The following is a 17,770-nucleotide window of genomic DNA, read 5'->3' as shown; positions in this document are numbered from 1 at the left end:
TTTTAATCATCTAGGTCTTCACACACAGAACAGAAAACTATTTATCCTTTCATAAGAACAAATTTTCCAAAACAGAAAATACATATATAGGGATGAGTATGAAATCTGAGCCACAAACTTTAATATCCTTCACTACAGATTTCTTTAAAAATATAAAAGTATGCATTTTTTAGTATCTAAACTATTAGATACTGTATCTACATACTGCAAAATATTTCTTTACATGTTTCCAATGGGCAGCACTTCAAAGAGAACAGTGAGGCTAGTAGCATTAAAGTGATCACAGACATTCAGAGATAGTCTCTGGGTAACTCAAACACACCATATGCTGTTAAAAGTGAACTCAACCAAACTAACCAAACTGTGTTGGCTAGGTTTAGGTCAATTTGATACAAACTAGTCATCTGAAAGGAGGAAACATCAATTGAGAAAATGCCCCCATAAGATCCCGGTAAAGGTCATTTTCTTAATTAGTGATTGACGGAGGAGGACCTGGCCCATTGTGGGTGGTGCAATCCTTAGGTTGGTGGTCCTGGTTTCTATAAAAAAAGCAGACTGGGTAAGCCATGATGAGCAAGAAAATAAGTGTGCTTTCTGCATCAGCTACTATCTCCAGGTTCCTGCCCTGTTTGAGCTTCTGACCTGATTTCCTTCAGTGATGGACTATGATCTGGAAGTATAAGCTGAATAAACCCTCTCCTCCACAGCTTGCTTTTGGTCATGGTGTTTCAGCATAGCAACAGTAACTCTAACTAAAACACCAACCAAGTTATTTTTCTGAAGCTCATAATTTAAAAATTAAGTGCTAAATGCTTTTAGTACTGTCCTACAACATATACTTTTAAATTTTATTGGGGCCTAGAGATGTATGTAGCTCAATTGTAGAGCACTTACCTAGAAAATAGGCCTTGGGTTCAACACAAGTACGGCAATGAAATAAACCACAATTTATGAGAAGATCAAACAAAACAAAACAAAACAAACCAGGAAACAAAGACATTCCAAGGAAGTGTTTCTTTATCACCAAGATTATCTTGGGATCTGTTTATAAGTAATATGAAGAAACTTACTTAGGTCATATACACATGCATACTTTATTTTTTTACATCCTGACTGTTGTTTCTCCTCCCTCCTCTTTTCCCAGCCCCATCCCCACCCCCCACTCATCTATCTTCCATTTCTCTTCAGAAAAGGACAGGCTTCCTATGGATACCAACCAACATGGTGCATTGAGTGCATACATTTTGTTTGAGGGGGCATGCCACTGGGGATGGAACTTAGGGTCTCATATGAGCTATACACAGCTAGCTCCAGGTGACTTTACATAGTCAAGAGACAGGAGAACAAAGAAAAAATACACTTGTTTCCTTTCTTTTTCTTGCCATATTGTTTTGCAAAACTGGAATAGTTGTACCACAGGTGTATCTTACATATTCAAGGAATGTTTTCATCTAAGGAATGAATTCAACTGATTTCTTCTCTGAATGTATTGTCAGCTCTTGCTCCACTCTTGTGGGGGAAAAAACTGCAAAAGATAACCCTACTTGGGTTATCACTACCCAGGACAACAGTAAAGAAACTGGATTCACATTCTTCTCCCTACCTCTATGTGTTAGGTGTCAGTATCACTACCCAGGACAACAGTAAAGAAACTGGATTCACACTCTTCTCCCTACCTCTATGTGTTAGGTGTCAGTGTTCTGCAGCCTAGTGCACTCCCACTGAGGCATTTGGTCTGAGTGTGTGCCAACAGTCTGCACTACGTGCTACTCCCACAGTCCTGCCTTTCTGCGGCATTCTTGTAGCCTCTTCCCACCTGCTTACATGTCATTTGTGTCTTTCATCCTCTCCCTTTGCTCAGCACCTCTCACTTTGTGGCCTCTTATCTAGTTTCATGCTTACGCCCACTCTCACATTCCTTTATTTACATCCATATAAACATTCAAAGTTAGGAACTTCATGAGAAAGAACATGGGATTTTTTTTAATACATTACTTTTCATATATAACAATTTTATGCCATTTCATTTTGCTTTACAGTTTGTGTATATATACCACATTTTCATTATCTACCTATTGGTGAAGCACTTCAATTTGTTTTTCTTAAATAGCACATTAAATGTTTGTAAATTTTTATTTATAATCTGATTAAATTTTTTTTAGCTAAACTGCCAGTTTAGCTGAGTACATTTGGTTGGCTTACAGTATCTAACCAAATGTCTTTATCTTATTAGTTAAACCCATAACTAAATGAGTGAGAAATCCTATGCAATCAGTTCTATAACTTTGATACAAAGAGACTCTCAAAAGAAGTGTTCTGCTTCAGATAAAAAAGACTTAAGACAAACCAGTCATGATCCAAAAGGTTGGTTTCATAGAGAACTAAGAGAAAGATTCAAAACCTGTTGAGCCTAAGAAACGCTCGGATGAAAGCCCAGTGTAAGCTCCTGAGCCTGGCTAGAGTTTGTTTCTAACCTCCACGTGGGAGTGACTGAGCCAGACCTGATGCAAGATTGCCTAGCTACCTGCCTGCTTGGTGGTAGCTACTATTGGCCCCTACCTCAGCCCTATATAAGTTCCTGCCTGTTGGAATAAATTGAGATGCTGCTTCGACAGACTCCCGATTTAGTGTGTGTTTTTAGTCCCCAGGAACTAATGGGGGAGGGTCTGGGTCATTGACACTCACCATCCTGCTCAGCCCCTGGGAAGAGACCAGGGCTGGCCCTTCCCTGCTCAGCCTGCAGGGAGGATCCTGCAAAAATAGAAAACTTAAGACAAGGAGGACAATTTTGGTTTTAAGCTTAAAGACTTGTTACCAAAGAAAGTCCTGTAATTAAAAGGAAATGGGTAAAAACTGGAAGATTTTTCAAAAGAAAATCTAGGTTAATTAAAAATAATGCTTGCTGGGTGGTGGTGGCGCACGCCTTCAATCCCAGCACTCGGGAGGCAGAGGCAGGCGGATCGCTGTGAGTTCAAGGCCGGGCTGGACCGACAGCCTCCAAAACAATACAGAGAAATCCTGTCTCGTAAAAACCAGGAAAAAAAAAAAAAAAAAGCTAACCATCTAGTTGGCCTCAGTGTCATTTTACATGAATCAAAAAGAATAGTTGGATAAATTTCAAAATGCTGCCCTTACTCTGAGTTTCCATCAATCTTTCAGCACCATAAAGCCCGTCAACCTGATGTCATTGCACATCAACTAAGCAACATTGCCTACTTATGTTTGCTCTTAAACAACATAAAAACGGTAAAGTAGCCACGATAAATGCTTTCTGAATTACCTTTCGTAGAGAAGGGCAGCCCCAGAACATCTCTCCTATATAGGCTCTTCTTACTTCATATTCAAACTCACTCATTCTGCAATTACAACAAAAAATTCACAATGATCCTTAAGGGGATCCCTGGTCTCCTTTAGAGAGGGAAAGAGGGGGGGAAAAAGCCTCCATAATGCAATCACAGTATACAACCTATGGTGACACCAAGGAATAGACTCAACAGGACATTAACAGAACTAGTCTATTATAATTACAGCTTCTCAAGTCATTTTCATACTACACAAAAACCCCAATGGCAGTAAATAACAGCTTTTCAGTGCTCCAACGTAAATCTGATATAACAGTTGCCAATAACTCTCAAAATGGAAACTGGGAATTAAAATTCCACTGAAAGAATACACACACACTAATGTTTCAAGAAGAAATAGAAAATATTTTCATACATTTTAAAAGAATTCATTGTGTAGAACCTATAAATAGGTATTCTTAAAATACGGTTTATTCTAAAGAAATGATTGTTTAAATTCTATAACATGGCTTGAGGCTATAGGTCTTGTCTTTACATTATCTTCTATATCTAAAACAGTATGCTTCTTTGGTATTATCTTGTTTCCTTATGTAAAAACCTTGGTTTATTTCAGCTAAAGTTAACAAATACTTCATGCTTTTATAATACAGTGGTACCACTAAGAATGTCTAAATAAGAATAGACCATACAACACAGCCAACATATCAAACATCTGAGATCAAACGTTTTAATGTGGGGTTGAGTTAGGCCTGGCCAAATATAGAATCAAATTAGGGAAGATAGAACATTTAAGTCTTGAAAAGCTGTTGCCATTTGTTTTTTGTTGTTGGGGCTTTTTGTTGTTTTGGTTTTTTGAGACAGGGTTTCTTTGTGTAACAGCCTTGGCTGTCCTAGAACTTACTTTGTATACGAGGCTGACCTCAAATTTACAGATATCTGATTGCCTCTGCCTCCCCAAGTGATGGGATTAAAGGCATTCACCACCATGGCCTGGCTCTGTTGTGGTCTTTTTATGTATCATTATAAAACAAAAATCCAGTCAGAGCCATGGTGGGGCACGTAATCCCAGCACTTGGAGGGGCAGAAGTAGGCAGATCTCTGTGAGTTGGAGCCCAGCATGGTCTACTGAAGAGTTCTAGGGCAGCCAGGGCTGTTACATAGAAAAACCCTGGTCTTGAGAAAAACAAACAAAAACAACAACCAATAAATAAATATAAAATAAAATTTCTCACATCTTCTCAGCACTCCAAGTACCATAGGAGAGTATGCCACACTCATTCACAGATGCCTAATGGCCTTTGCAACTTCTGATCATTAAGGTGAGGACTAAAAAGTCAGGTTCTGGCTATCCCAGTCCCTTTGTGTTCTGCCCCCTCAGAAAGACTTCCTCTTATTATTTACTCTTTTAAACCAAACAAACAGTAACCAAGTCACTCATTTCACCTAATTCTGTTTTCTCTGCATACTCATGATTTTAAAATTTGTACTCATGATTTTAAAATTTCACGTGTATGGTAGATCCTGAGAGAGGCTCAAAAATATTTGTGGATAGATGAAAAAATGATTCTGAGAAAGTCAACAAATATTAAATCCAGCATATTAGACTTAAGTCCACAATTGAAGGATTGTTTAAAAAGATTAGAATGAGCAGAACACTCATTGTTGGTTTTGATTAAGGCAGCTAATAAAATCCTATATATTGTTTTCACGGAATATCTGGGCTCAACAGTTACAAGTGAACAAACAGAATACTCTCCAGCAATTTCTCCTTTTCTAAAGCCAAGATACAATATGTACCTCCTGACTGTGATGCCCTTGGCCATATGAAGAACATCGAGTTTCATTTTGTTCCATCTGTGTTTCTCTGGGATTAGCACATATTTTAAGAACAATAAACTTAGAACTAATTGTCTTCTAATGAGTGCATGTGAAAACTGAGAGAATTGTCACTAGTAAATTCATATTTAAGTCTATAACACTAGTACTAATCTGCTTAATTTCCCAAGATTTGTCATTAATTTCTTTAAAATTTCTTTAAATCTACTATCCACTGAAATTTAAATTTTAGTGCCACTTTTTTCCTGTTCAGAAATTATTTCTCTGCCAAATCTGCCTAGTCATTTTTGTAACTTGTTCTGTACCCATGTTCCAATCCCCGCTGGAAAGTATTTTTAACTTAATTTAAATAGTAAATTACATACTTATAATAATCTGAAGTTCACAAGGAAAGGAATCTACTTCTATTGCTGGTTGTTTTGCTATACTTTTCTGAAGCAAATTTGTTCAAATCACAGTTACATTTTTAATAATTCATTTGATGGCTACAGAAAGTACACTGCAGGAAGCTTATACTTCATTACTCCCATACCTTCCTTCATCCAGTCTCATGGGAGTATTTTTATTCACGACTTCCTGTGACTGCCCTGCTCCTCTCCTTTGTCCCACTTGGTTCCTGTTATCAGAAACTGTAGATATTCATATTCTATCTCAATCTTCAAGAATTAGTTCCACTGTTGCCACTTCTTACTGGAACCTACCCTGAACAACCTTATTCCACTCTGAAGTTCCCTGAAAACCTATCACAATGCCTTGCCCAAAGAAGAGACTCAACATCAATCAAGGTATAAACACTTGCCAAGGGTACTAGAGAGTAATATAATCCTTCTAAGGGGAATGGGGCTTAAATTGTGATATCCTCCCCCTTAGTCTGTGTTTTTGTGACTCTAGAGCTTTTAATAAACTGGGCGATGGTGGCTTACCTCCCAGCACTTGGGAAGCTGCTAAAGTACATTGCTACTTAGTTTTTAATATGATAAGCATTCACTGAACATTGTGTGTATCAAATACCATGCTGGATAGGCTTAGATATTCCCCTTCTAATACTAACAAACCCCTATAAAGAAACCATTCATCGTTTACAGGTCAGAAATGGGACATTCTGGCAAATTATCTTAATAAAGATGCTATATACCAGTGGCAGAATAAAGACACATCATCTTGAACTTAAAACTACGATTTTTTATACCAACATCATAGCTGCCAGATTATTTAGAATAGCTTAATTTCCACATCTAAATAAAGAAAAATATGTGAGCATGAACTGAGTATAAGACAGGCAATATGTCTATTATTATTGACAATCTTCACAAGGTGTGTTCTATAAGAACAAGATTTCCTATTCTGTTTCAAGACAGAAGAAGTGCAGACCCCCCTACAGGAGATGCACTAGGGTCTATTGGGGGTGGGGGAGGAGCAGAAGCTAGAGCACTGAGCTGTCTCTCATTCAACTGCTAACATCTTTAATCATTTTTTAAGTCAACAACCAATCTATGAAATAAAAAAAAAGTTGCCTTGCTGGGTGGTGGTGGCGCATGCCTTTAATCTCAGCACTAGGGAGGCAGAGGCAGGCGGATCTCTGTGAATTCCAGGACAGCCTGGTCTATAGAGTGAGTTCCAGGACAGTCTCCAAAACAATACAGAGAAACCCTGTCTCGAAAAACCAAAAAAAAAAAAAAAAAAGTTATTTTAAACAATCCATGGACCTCTTCAGACTAGAAACATTCAGCCAACTTTCAATTAATACTAAAACTATCAATACTGGTTACAAGTCAGATATTAATTTGGAGAGTATAGTTTGTCTGTTTGTTTTTCCGAGACAGGGTTTCTCTGTGACTTTGGAACTAGCTCTTGTAGACCAGGCTGGTCGCGAACTCACAGAGATCCTCCTGTCTCTGCCTCCCAAGTGCTGGGATTAAAGGCGTGCGCCACCAACGCCTGGCTGGAGAGTATAGTTTTTTTAAAACAAGTAGAAACTTGAAATCATTAATCAAGGAAATAAAAATGAAGAAGAAAAATTATCCTAGCATCCTAAATAAAAATTAGACTAGAGGGTAGATATGTTTATTAAAAATAGCAATGAAGCCCTTCTCCTTCATTACATAAGACATGGAAGAATGCTTCATTAAAATATAGAAAAGGGTTGGAGATGTGACTCAGTGGTTAAAAGCATTTGCTGCTCAATCTTGCAGACCAAAGTTAGATCAATCCCAGCATCCTCATAAGCCCAGTGTTCCACAAAGCCTGTTATGGTAGCTCTGAGGAATCCAACACCTTTTTCTGACCTTTCCAAAAACACTTGTGCTCCTGAACACATGCACATACATTCACATACAGAGATACATGAATAAAAAAGTAAACAAAAATCTTTAAATACAGAACACTGGGAGACTAAAAGAGACAGCTCAGTGGTTAAGACCACACTGGATGTTCTTCCAGAGGATCTGGATTCAATTCCCAGCAACCACATAGTGGCTCACAATTGTTTGTAACTCCAGTTCCAAGGGATCTGACACTCTCATTCTGGCTTGCATTGGTACCAGGCAAACATATGATGCACAGACATACATGCATTCAAAACACCCATACTCATTAAATTTTTTAAAAAACAATGATTTTTCACATGTTAATCTTAAATAGAGAAAACTGAACTAGAAAGATGGCTCAGCAGTTAAAGTGCTTGTCATACAAGCATGAAGACCCAGCAATACCAGTATTGGACATATACCCAAAGGATGCACACTCTTATCACAAGGACATTTGCTTAATAATGTTCATAGCAGCATTATTTGTAATAGCCAGAACCTGGAAACAACCTAGATGCCCCTCAACTGAAGAATGGATAAAGAAAATGTAGTGCATTTACATAATGGAGTACTACTCAGCAGAAAAAAAAACAGAAAAACAAAAAATGACATCTTGAAATTTGCAGGCAAATGAACAGAACTAGAAAGAAAAAAAAAAAAAACATCTTGAGTAAGGTAACCCAGACCCAGAAAGACAAATATGGTATGTACTCACTCATAAGTGGATATCAGGCACAAAGCAAAGGATAACCACACAACAGTACACAACCCCAGAGAAGCTAGGTAGCAAAAAGTCCCTTAGAGAAACATACATGGATCAGCCCCAAAAGGGGAAATAGACAAGATCTCCTGAGTAAATTGGGAGCATGGGAAGGGGGGGGGGTGGAAAGGGAGAAGGGAGAACATGAAGGAATAGAAAGGCCACGAAAAAGAGAAGGAGAACAAGGAAAGTAATATCTTGATAAAGGGAACCATTTGGGGATATCAAGAAACGTGGTGCTGGAGAAATTCCCAAGAATACACAAGGATGACACCAGATAAAACTCTAAGCAATAGTAGAGAGGGGGACTGAACTGGCCTTGCCCTGTAGTCAGATTAAGGACTACCTTAATTGTCAAACCATCATCCAGTAAATGATGGAAGCAAACACAGAGATCCACAACTCACCACTAGGTCAAGCTCCCCAGGTCAGTCGAAGAGGGGGAGGAGGACAATATGAGCAAAGGGGTCAAGACCATAATGGGGAAATCCACAGAAACAACTGACCCAAGCTAGTGAGAGAGCTCACTCCAGACTGACAGCTGCAGAAACTACAAAGGACCAAACTAGACCCCCTAAAGGCAGGTGACAGTGGTGGATTGGGCAGTTTACGAGGCCACTGGCAGTAGGTCCAGAATCAACCCCTAGCACAGGAACTGGCTTTTTGGAGTCCATTTCCCATGGTGAAATACCTTGCTCAGCCTAGACACAGGCGAAGGTCCTTGGTCCTGCCTCAATGTGGCGATGGGACAGACTTGTTGATTCCCCATGAAAGGTCAGATGGGGAGGGGATGGTGTGGGGAGCAGGATGAGGAGAGAACTGGGATTGATATGTACAATTAAAAATAAAATTAAATAAATTAAAAATAACCTTTCATTGTCAAAACCTCAGGTAGCATACTTTCAGGTACATCCCAATCTTCTAAAATCATAAATACTTATATGCTAATAGCCAGTATTTTACAGTACACAATTTCTATTTAATTGGGCCTTCAGTTAGGCACTAAATTTACCTAACAACATGCTGGGGTTTTTAATTGTGGAGTTGGTTTTAATATCCTTCATTTCTCTAATATTTTGTTCTTTAAGTCAAGAAGTTTTTATACTCTTTAACTTAATAACTACCATTTATTGAGTCCCTACTCTCTGGTTCAGTAACTTTACACAATATCCTCAAGAAAAGTTCAATATCATCCTGTTTCCCAACTGTTGGCAAATAACTACATCTGTACTACATACCAAAGATTTTAAGACTAAGACTAAGAGACCATATAATCTTAAGACTTGGTTTGTATCCCCCACCCACCATAAAAGTGAGACAATGGTTTGTACAGATTAATGTTCTCTGGGACAGAGGCAGCATTTTGATTCCCAACAAAGCCTAGGACACAGTTGTTCCTAAATAAGTGCTCATTCAATGAATGCTTAAAACATATTAAATCCTCACAATATCCAGTTTGAAGTTCTTGGATTCTTTCATTCCCCTGGTCCTTAATCATCCTGTTTCTGGACTTTCCTTTCAGTAATGGGTTATTTAAGCATCACAAATAATGTCACATGTAAACATACTGATCATTTTGATACAAGAGTAGAAAACATAATTTTCTCTTAAAATCCAGAACTAGTCTTGGCCAAGGCACACACCTTCCATCCTTCTTTTTCTTTAAGACAGTCTCACTGTGTAGCCCTGGCTGGCCTTGAACTCAGAAAATCCACCTGCCTCTGCCTCCCAAATGCTGAAATTAAAGGCATATACCAATATACCCACTTTTGGTCATAGTATATTAATTTGCTATCTTCAAAACATGATGCATTTTAAATATCTTTTAAAATAAAAAATATTTTGTTCTGTGTTATGAGTGTTTGCCTACATGAATGTGTGTGTACTATGAAGTGCCCCCAGGTCAGAAAAGGGCACTGGATCCCCTGAAACTGGAATCACTGTGTTCTAGGCTGTTTGTGAGCTACCATGTGGGTGCTAGGAACTGAACCCAGGTCTTCTGCAAGAGCAGCAACTGTTCTTAACCGCTGTGCATCTCTCCACCCTGTAAATTCTCTTCTTTGTTAATTGCTTGAAAACCAACATCCTACAGATACAAAACAGATTGTTTTTCTCTATTTGTACACTATAGTTCTTTTGCCAGTTTTTCTTATTTAGACAATCACAACTTTATGCATTTTGTTACTGGGATAAGCACTCTCAAATACTTTATGTCAATATAAAGTAAGGTTGTTTTATGAATGATCTTGGGAGAATCATGTAACTTACATTTCTTCATCTAAACTAGAGCCAAATGAAGACTGAATGACTCACCTCCCATGAGGATGGAAATTTGAAGTATTTAGTTTGCAGATGAGGACACAGGGCACTCTGAAATTGATGCCTTTGGAAATATGACTGTATCGTTACCTGGCATTTTAAAATACTTCTTTAATTGGTACAACACAGCATAGTATCAAGCACATACAGACAATAAACGCCATTAATTTGAGGACTGCATGAAATCTGAACTGAATTTAGCATAATTTATTTCAAGGAAAGTGTTGGAAAGTACATAAAAGGGGGGAGGGAGAATGAAAGAAAGGGGGTGAAGCTTCAACTACTAAGAGACCGTGAAAGGGAATAACTCAGGGAAAGGAGACAAAGACTCATACTAGTCTCAATTAAAATCATTTCAATGAAAAGGAAATCTGGTCTATTATAAACCTTGACTTCTCTGTTAAACAAAATAAAGATCACATGTCAATACGAAAGATTCTCTTTTAAAAAAGATAATGATCACAGTAGTTCAAAATTTCAATTTTGGCCACACCGGCACAGGACTGACTACAGAAATCATTTTGTTAAGAGCAGGACAACATTTTCATTAGTGGGAAGTAGCCAACTATTTTTAACGCTCTCTAAAAGAATTAATAGGCTAGTTATGACCTGGAGAGATGGCTTGGTGGTTAAGAGCACTAGCTGCTCTTCCAGAAGACCTGGGTTCAATAACTAACAACATGGCAGCTCACACTTCTCTGTAACTCCAGTTCCAGGGCTTCTGACACCCTCACACTGACATGCATGCAGACAAAACACCAATGAACACAAAATAAAAATAAACTATATACAGAAAAAACTATATATAGAATAAATGAGCCCTAAAAAAATAAACCCTAAACAAGTATAAAGAATCTTTAAAAACAGCTCAGACACCCAGGAGCTTTGGTCCTTGGCATGCTCACTTCCATCACCGCCAGCCCAACAGAGGAAAGCATCTTTATTTTTTAAAAGGTTTTATTTCCCCCCCCGCCCCGTGTGTGTGTGTGTGTGTGTGTGTGTGTGTGTGTGTGTGTGTGTGTGTGTGTGTTGAGTATGGGGGGGATGCACATACAAGCCACAAGAGAATACCAGATCCCTCAGAATTAGAGTTACAGTCCTTACTGTGGGATACCTGTCTTGTTACATGACTGCTGGGATTCTCTAGTCCTATGACTGAACAATAAGTGCTCTTGATTGCTATTTCAACTCAGCTTTATTATTTTTAGGACCACAAATTTGTAGCATGCTTTCATACAACACATATTAGGATAGTTGTTTCTGATTCCCACTAAGCACTTTTTCTTCACTCTGGACCAGCAGCCCAGCTCCTAACCTCTCTCTTAGCTCCTCAATCCCATCATGCATTTGTTCTCTTTGGGACACTTAGGCTTCAATTCCCTCTGCCAAGAACTCCACTTCTCCTTGCACTAAGTTCTATCCCTTATCCTATCTAAAGTTTTTCTCATTTTTAAAAAATAACTAAATTAGCAAGTATTTCCATATTTATGTGGGTTGCCAGAGTGGATCACTCCCCCAACCCTAATATACATTCTATCAAGGAAAACACAAAATCTGTAAGAAAAAGAGATGGATTGGCATAAATCTATATTGGTAACTTCTAACAGTTCCTATGTACATCAAGGGCAGACGTCAGTTATATCACACCTGTAGAACAAACACTGGGCTTCTTTATTAATGCATCACTTTTTAAAGTGTTTTATCAGTTTTACACCATCACCTACTACCAAATACCAGGGAAGTATTCTACATGTTCATTAGACACTGTCAGCCTTACGTATATTCTTTACCATCATGGTGAAAAGGAACACAGGGACATCAACTTTGTGTCAACAGCATTGAATATTTACAATTTTATGATGGATAACACTGACTGTGAACTTGACAGGATCCAGAATGATCAAAACTCTGGGTATGTCTTGGAGGGATTTCCTAGATCAGATGAATTTAAGTGTCCTTCAACCATAGCAGCACTATTACACATGCTAGAATAAAAAGAAATAAATGAGCTTAATGCCAGCATTCATTGCCCTTTGCTTCCTGGTTACAGGTGCTTCATGCATTTGCTGCCATGACTTCCCTGTCATAGACTATGCCTTCAAACTGTGAACCAAAACAAACCCTTCCTTCCATAAGTCACTGTTGTCCAAAGCACAAACAAAACCACAGTCACATTAACTTACCTATGCAAATTTAGTCAGGCATTTTTTAAGTGATCATTTTATGTGTAAAGTGCTTACTTACTTACAACTAGTAACTGAGGCCATGAGCATGAATATTAGGTTTTAGAATGAAAAGAAACAGAATCAAGCCTTCATAAATCTAACACCTAAAGACAACAAAAGGAGACAAAACAGAAGTTACCAAGTGTAATAGCTCATACCTAATCCAAGCACTGGGAGGCTATGAGGTTTGTAAGAGTGTATGCCACGAGTTCAAGGTCAGGCTAGGCTATCTATGGAGGGTCTTCTAAAGGAAAAAAACATTAACCTCAACCAAGGGAGTGTTATCAAGAACAAAAACATACTGTTGACTCTCAGGTATTGTGTAGAAATAATGATATTATTTTCTGGGTAAAGCATGTATTCTTGATGAGCAAACATAAGTATAAAGGGTTTCATTAATGACTAAGAACTTCTAGTTTTAGAAAACATACTAAATTTTCCATGGTCAGCAAACTTGTCAGGAAACAAGCATAAAATGTAGCTCTTATGGGCCATATATTCTCTGGCACAACTATTCTATACTGTCAATGCAGCCCAAGAGCAGATAGAAATACCAAAGATTATATATATATAAATAGGTATTTCTGTGTCTTGATTCAAGTTTAATTATGTCTGTTAGCATTTTGATTAAAAATAATTTTTATGTCATAGCATCTTATTTCTTCTTTTTTTGATTTTTGGAGACAGGGTTTCTCTGTGCAGCTTTGTATACCAGGCTGACCTTGAACTCACAGAGATCTGCCTGCCTCTGCTGGGACTAAAGGCGTGTGCCACCACTGCCTGGCATTTCTTCTAATTTTTTTATACATCTGAAAAAATAAAACTAACCCTTGTCTCTGGGCCAAGTACAGACAGCATGCGAGACACAGGGAGCCTGTGAGACACGGGGAGACACGGGAGACACAGGGAGACACGGGAGACATGGGAGACACGGGGAGACATGGGAGACACGGGGAGACATGGGAGACACGGGGAGACATGGGGAGCCTGGGAGACACGGGGAGACATGGGGGACACGGGGACACATGGGAGACATGGATCATTGTCTGCCCACCTGTGTTTTCATCAATGTTTGTGGAAACTAAACATTGTGCTCCCCACCGTGGTTCATTAATTTCTTTTTTCCATTTGCAGTTAAACGTGTTAAGGAAACTGTCTTAGGTCTTCGTTTTATTACATATCTCCTGTCCTTGTACATCTCTCTCCCTAGGGTACAGCTTGAATGCTTTTAAATCAAAATCTATCCATGTGAGAGGGGAAAAAAGAAGCCACCCATCTCAACTTTTTGTGAATCCTACTACCTTGAACTACTGTAAGGCTTCAAATCTTTTCATGCTCAATCTTTTAATAAGTATAGGTTTGACCAATCTTATTATGCCCTTTCTCTTTCAACCATCATTTAATTCTATACAATGAGACCCCTGTGAGGCCTTGGCAGCTAGAGAAGGAAGGTTTTAGACACAAATACATTTAATGCTTAAAATCACCCCAGCAACTCTTCAAAATGCTTCTAAGAAAGCTCAAAAAGAAAAGTTGACCCACTGCTCTAAATTGTTTCTATCACCACTTTCTTGAGGTATTCTTAATTACTTGATTTTTCTAATTTACTTGATTTTTCTAATTCTTCTTACTAAGGTTATAATAGGACAATGCTATAAAATGTTTTAAAGACTTAACATGCCTTTAAATTTAAAGCTGAATGGTTCTAAAATGTTAAAACTATTTAAAACAATGCAAGTTCAGTTTAATTTATAGTATAATATATAAAATGCTAAAATCAATACTAACTTAGAAAGTTACAACAACCCTTGGGGGAGAGAAATCATATTATTTCATAATAGAAACCCTACATGTGTGAACTATATTATATGGATTTTGGTGACAAGCTATATGATAGGGGCAAATCTGTGTTCTTGAAGTGTGATGGCAGGAGATGGAGCATGTAATAAAAGAATGAGACTTCACTCTCCATCTCTCAACGGCAAAAGCTTAAATGTATCCATATCAAAACTGTTCTGAGTGAATCCAGCAGAACAATATCAGTGAACACACTGGAGTTCTGCAATCATGTGTGACTGTCGGTGTTTCTCCTGAAGACAAATGCCACCCCCAAAATATACTAAAGAACAAAAACAATCTAATGTGTGAGCAAGACAAGAACAGGTCTCTCTTACTTTTATTTTACTTGCCTCTTAGACTCCTGGCTACATCTTTAGAATATACCATACAGTCAATAGTAACGGTAATTTCTTACAAATACAAAGCAAGTGGCTTTATGCCTTTTTATTTTGCTGCCAAGTATATAATCTGAAGAATTCTTGCTTACTATTATACCCTCATGTCATGAAATTATTCATGATTCCTAAAAAGCAACGACTAGAGTTTATAGGTCAAAACATTTCTTTCAAATGCTTAACACACATGCACCCTGCCTCCCTCCCTCCCCAATTACAGTAAAGCCAGGTTTTAATATTAATGAAAAATTTAGAACAAAAAAAGTTAAATGTTTGGTATTTTTAATATGAATGTCACATAGGGAAAGAAGTCAGAATATCAACTTCACCTCATTAAAATTTCAAAATAAATGTCATTATTTCTAGAAAAGGTTTACTTAATATTTTTAACCCCACTAATTCGTATCTCTAATCCTGAAAGGGCAGCCCCGTAATCCAAGTGAATCCAAGATAGCCTGTAAATGTTGTCACAAATTGCTTACTTCAAGTTCAGTATTACAAAAAGACTCCATGCTGCTGAAACGTCAACTTTTGTTCTTTTCTACACTAAAATGTTTTCACTTTTAAATTTAAAGTAAAAAGACATCCTTTCTCCTTCTGACATTCTTTCCATCTCTTTACTCCCTAATAATACCACAATTTATTGACTGTTCAATTTCTTGCAAAGAATAAAAATAAATAAAACCAATACCCAAACCTCCAGTCATCAGGTGGTACTCCACCTTTACAGTAGAATAAGGAGGCCTTTAGCTATTCTAACATACTTGGTAACCTAGTGGTCTTTTCTTCTGTAGTTAACTGTGATCTAAAGTCAAGAACTACACACTTCTTTGTAAGTGCAACTGGCATTTTCAGCAATATTAAAACAACTGTACAATAAGCAGATTAATTTCAAATGTATGCAACATGAACTTTCAGCAACTCTTGGCCATATATGGTTGTACATACCTACAACCCCAGCAACAGGGAAGTGGAGGTAGGAACATCAGGTATTCTAGTGAGTTCAAAAGTCAGTCTGAGCTACATGAGATCCTGCCTCAAAGAAATAAAAGCAACCAATTTCTGTACCATCTATCCCTACTCTATTTTCCACTTAACGCTTTTTTCCTCCATTCCTTAGTTCAATTCCAATGAAAATACACAGTAGCAAAGCTATGGGTAAGTTGGTTCAATTCCAAAAAAAAAAAAAAATGCAGAGTAACAAACCCATGGGTAAGTCATGTACATGGCACCAAAGAGCAAACATGCAGATTACCAACAAGCTCTCATTTAAAGACTGCAGCCAGCAATTACATTTGTTACATTTGTCTATTCTGTTGCATGGACAAAGAGAAGGAAAACTGACTTACATATCCACGGTGGATGTAAATCAAAGTGCTAACTTAAAAGCCAGGATATTAACTAGCATAGAATAGAATAATACCATAAGTCTTTGGTTTCTTCCAAATGCCCTGGATTCTTGGGTTGCAGTTATCTAACAGCTAATTTTCTCTTCTTGTGGGGTTTCACTTGGTGTGTCTGCTCTCTACTTCCATTTCTGTCCCTGTAGTTTTAAAAGGACATAAAGCAACTGTAGTAAGATATCAAAGACCTGAAGCTTCACTGGTTGTGTGTGGCATAAGAGGAAGGGGAGGAAAATGTGAGGTAATGAGGATCTACTATATTTACCTTATGTGCAGGGCATGTGGGCAACAATAGAAACCATGTAGGGTGCACTTTTGGTCAGAAAAGAACATGGCAGCCTAATGGGAGGCCTTTGTTCTTCAAAAGGGTCTCCTTTCTCCCTTTTGTGCTTCACTTAATTCATGGCATCTGAGCTGCTCTTGAACTTGACAGACACAGAAAGAAAGGGAGAAGAGAGGGAGAGACACACACAAAGGGAGAACTTCGACAAGAATTCATTGTGATAATTTAGTTCTACTGATAGATTTGGTGCATTTTTGGAATTCTGAGGAGATAGTGAGTATAATTCAGAATTAAAATCAATTTTCCAGAGTTTGCACTAAGTAGAAATATAGACAACTAAGATGCAAAATGAACAGTAAAAATTTAGTACAGGGTTTTTTTTTCCTGCTATAAATATTTCTTGAAATAATAGTAAGGAAATACTGATTTTTCAAGTTACATGAAAGATAAGCATTCTATTAGCAGCATCAGTAATAAAACCATTTCACAGCTTAGGGAAATTCTGAAAGATAAATAGCACTAAAGAACATGACAAAAGTCACGAGCGCCACCTACAGGATAAAAATGTGCATTCAAGACTAATACTTTACATCAACTGACTTTCCATCTTGAAGTAATGAATTAAAAGATATTAACTAAGCAGCAAATAACAAAGTCCTAGGGATCATTAGTTAATTCAAAATTTTACTAATATAAATAACTCTGGTTTATACTGTAACATGCAGACAAAAATCAAATTAAAGCAATAAAAGACACAGTTGTAGGATCCTACAACTCTCTGTTCAGTTGTGGGGGCCAGAGGTGGCCCAAGTTCCATTCCCAGGATGTAGAACAACTCAAAAGCACTTGTAACTCCAGCTCCTATAGATCTTGCACTTGCACTCACAGGCACACACCCACAAACACATACTTAATTAAAACTAAATTTTTCAAAAAGGAACAAGATATCTATAAAATGATTAAGAAACCATGCTGGGCAGTAAAGTGGATTTTTGTTATTGTCTTTGAAAAATACTCTGTAATAAACAACCAAACAAGGTTAATAGTTATTCCATTACTGTTAAAGTTAACATTCACTTGTACAGAATTTTCTGTTATGTGT

The 17,770-nt window shown here is 37.7% G+C and overlaps 1 protein-coding gene across 5 annotated transcripts in view; it reads right to left on the bottom strand.

Annotated features, from left to right (window-relative positions):
* Pou2f1 (POU class 2 homeobox 1) overlaps positions 1-17,770 on the bottom strand; it is a 127,212-nt gene that overhangs the window by 73,577 nt on the left and 35,865 nt on the right. The window contains exon 2 of one of the 5 annotated variants that reach the window (XM_021227938.2): positions 3,281-3,356. The exons of the other annotated variants lie outside the window; for them this stretch is intronic. The gene's annotated coding sequence lies outside the window, so the exon portion shown is untranslated. The remainder of the gene's footprint in view (positions 1-3,280; positions 3,357-17,770) is intronic. 5 annotated transcript variants of the gene reach the window in all.

Source organism: Mesocricetus auratus, unplaced genomic scaffold (genome assembly GCF_017639785.1).
Source record: "Mesocricetus auratus isolate SY011 unplaced genomic scaffold, BCM_Maur_2.0 Super-Scaffold_100676, whole genome shotgun sequence".
Lineage (NCBI taxonomy): Eukaryota > Metazoa > Chordata > Mammalia > Rodentia > Cricetidae > Mesocricetus > Mesocricetus auratus.
The sequence above is the reverse complement of the archived record's forward strand: the minus strand, read 5'-3'. Positions and strand labels throughout refer to the sequence as shown.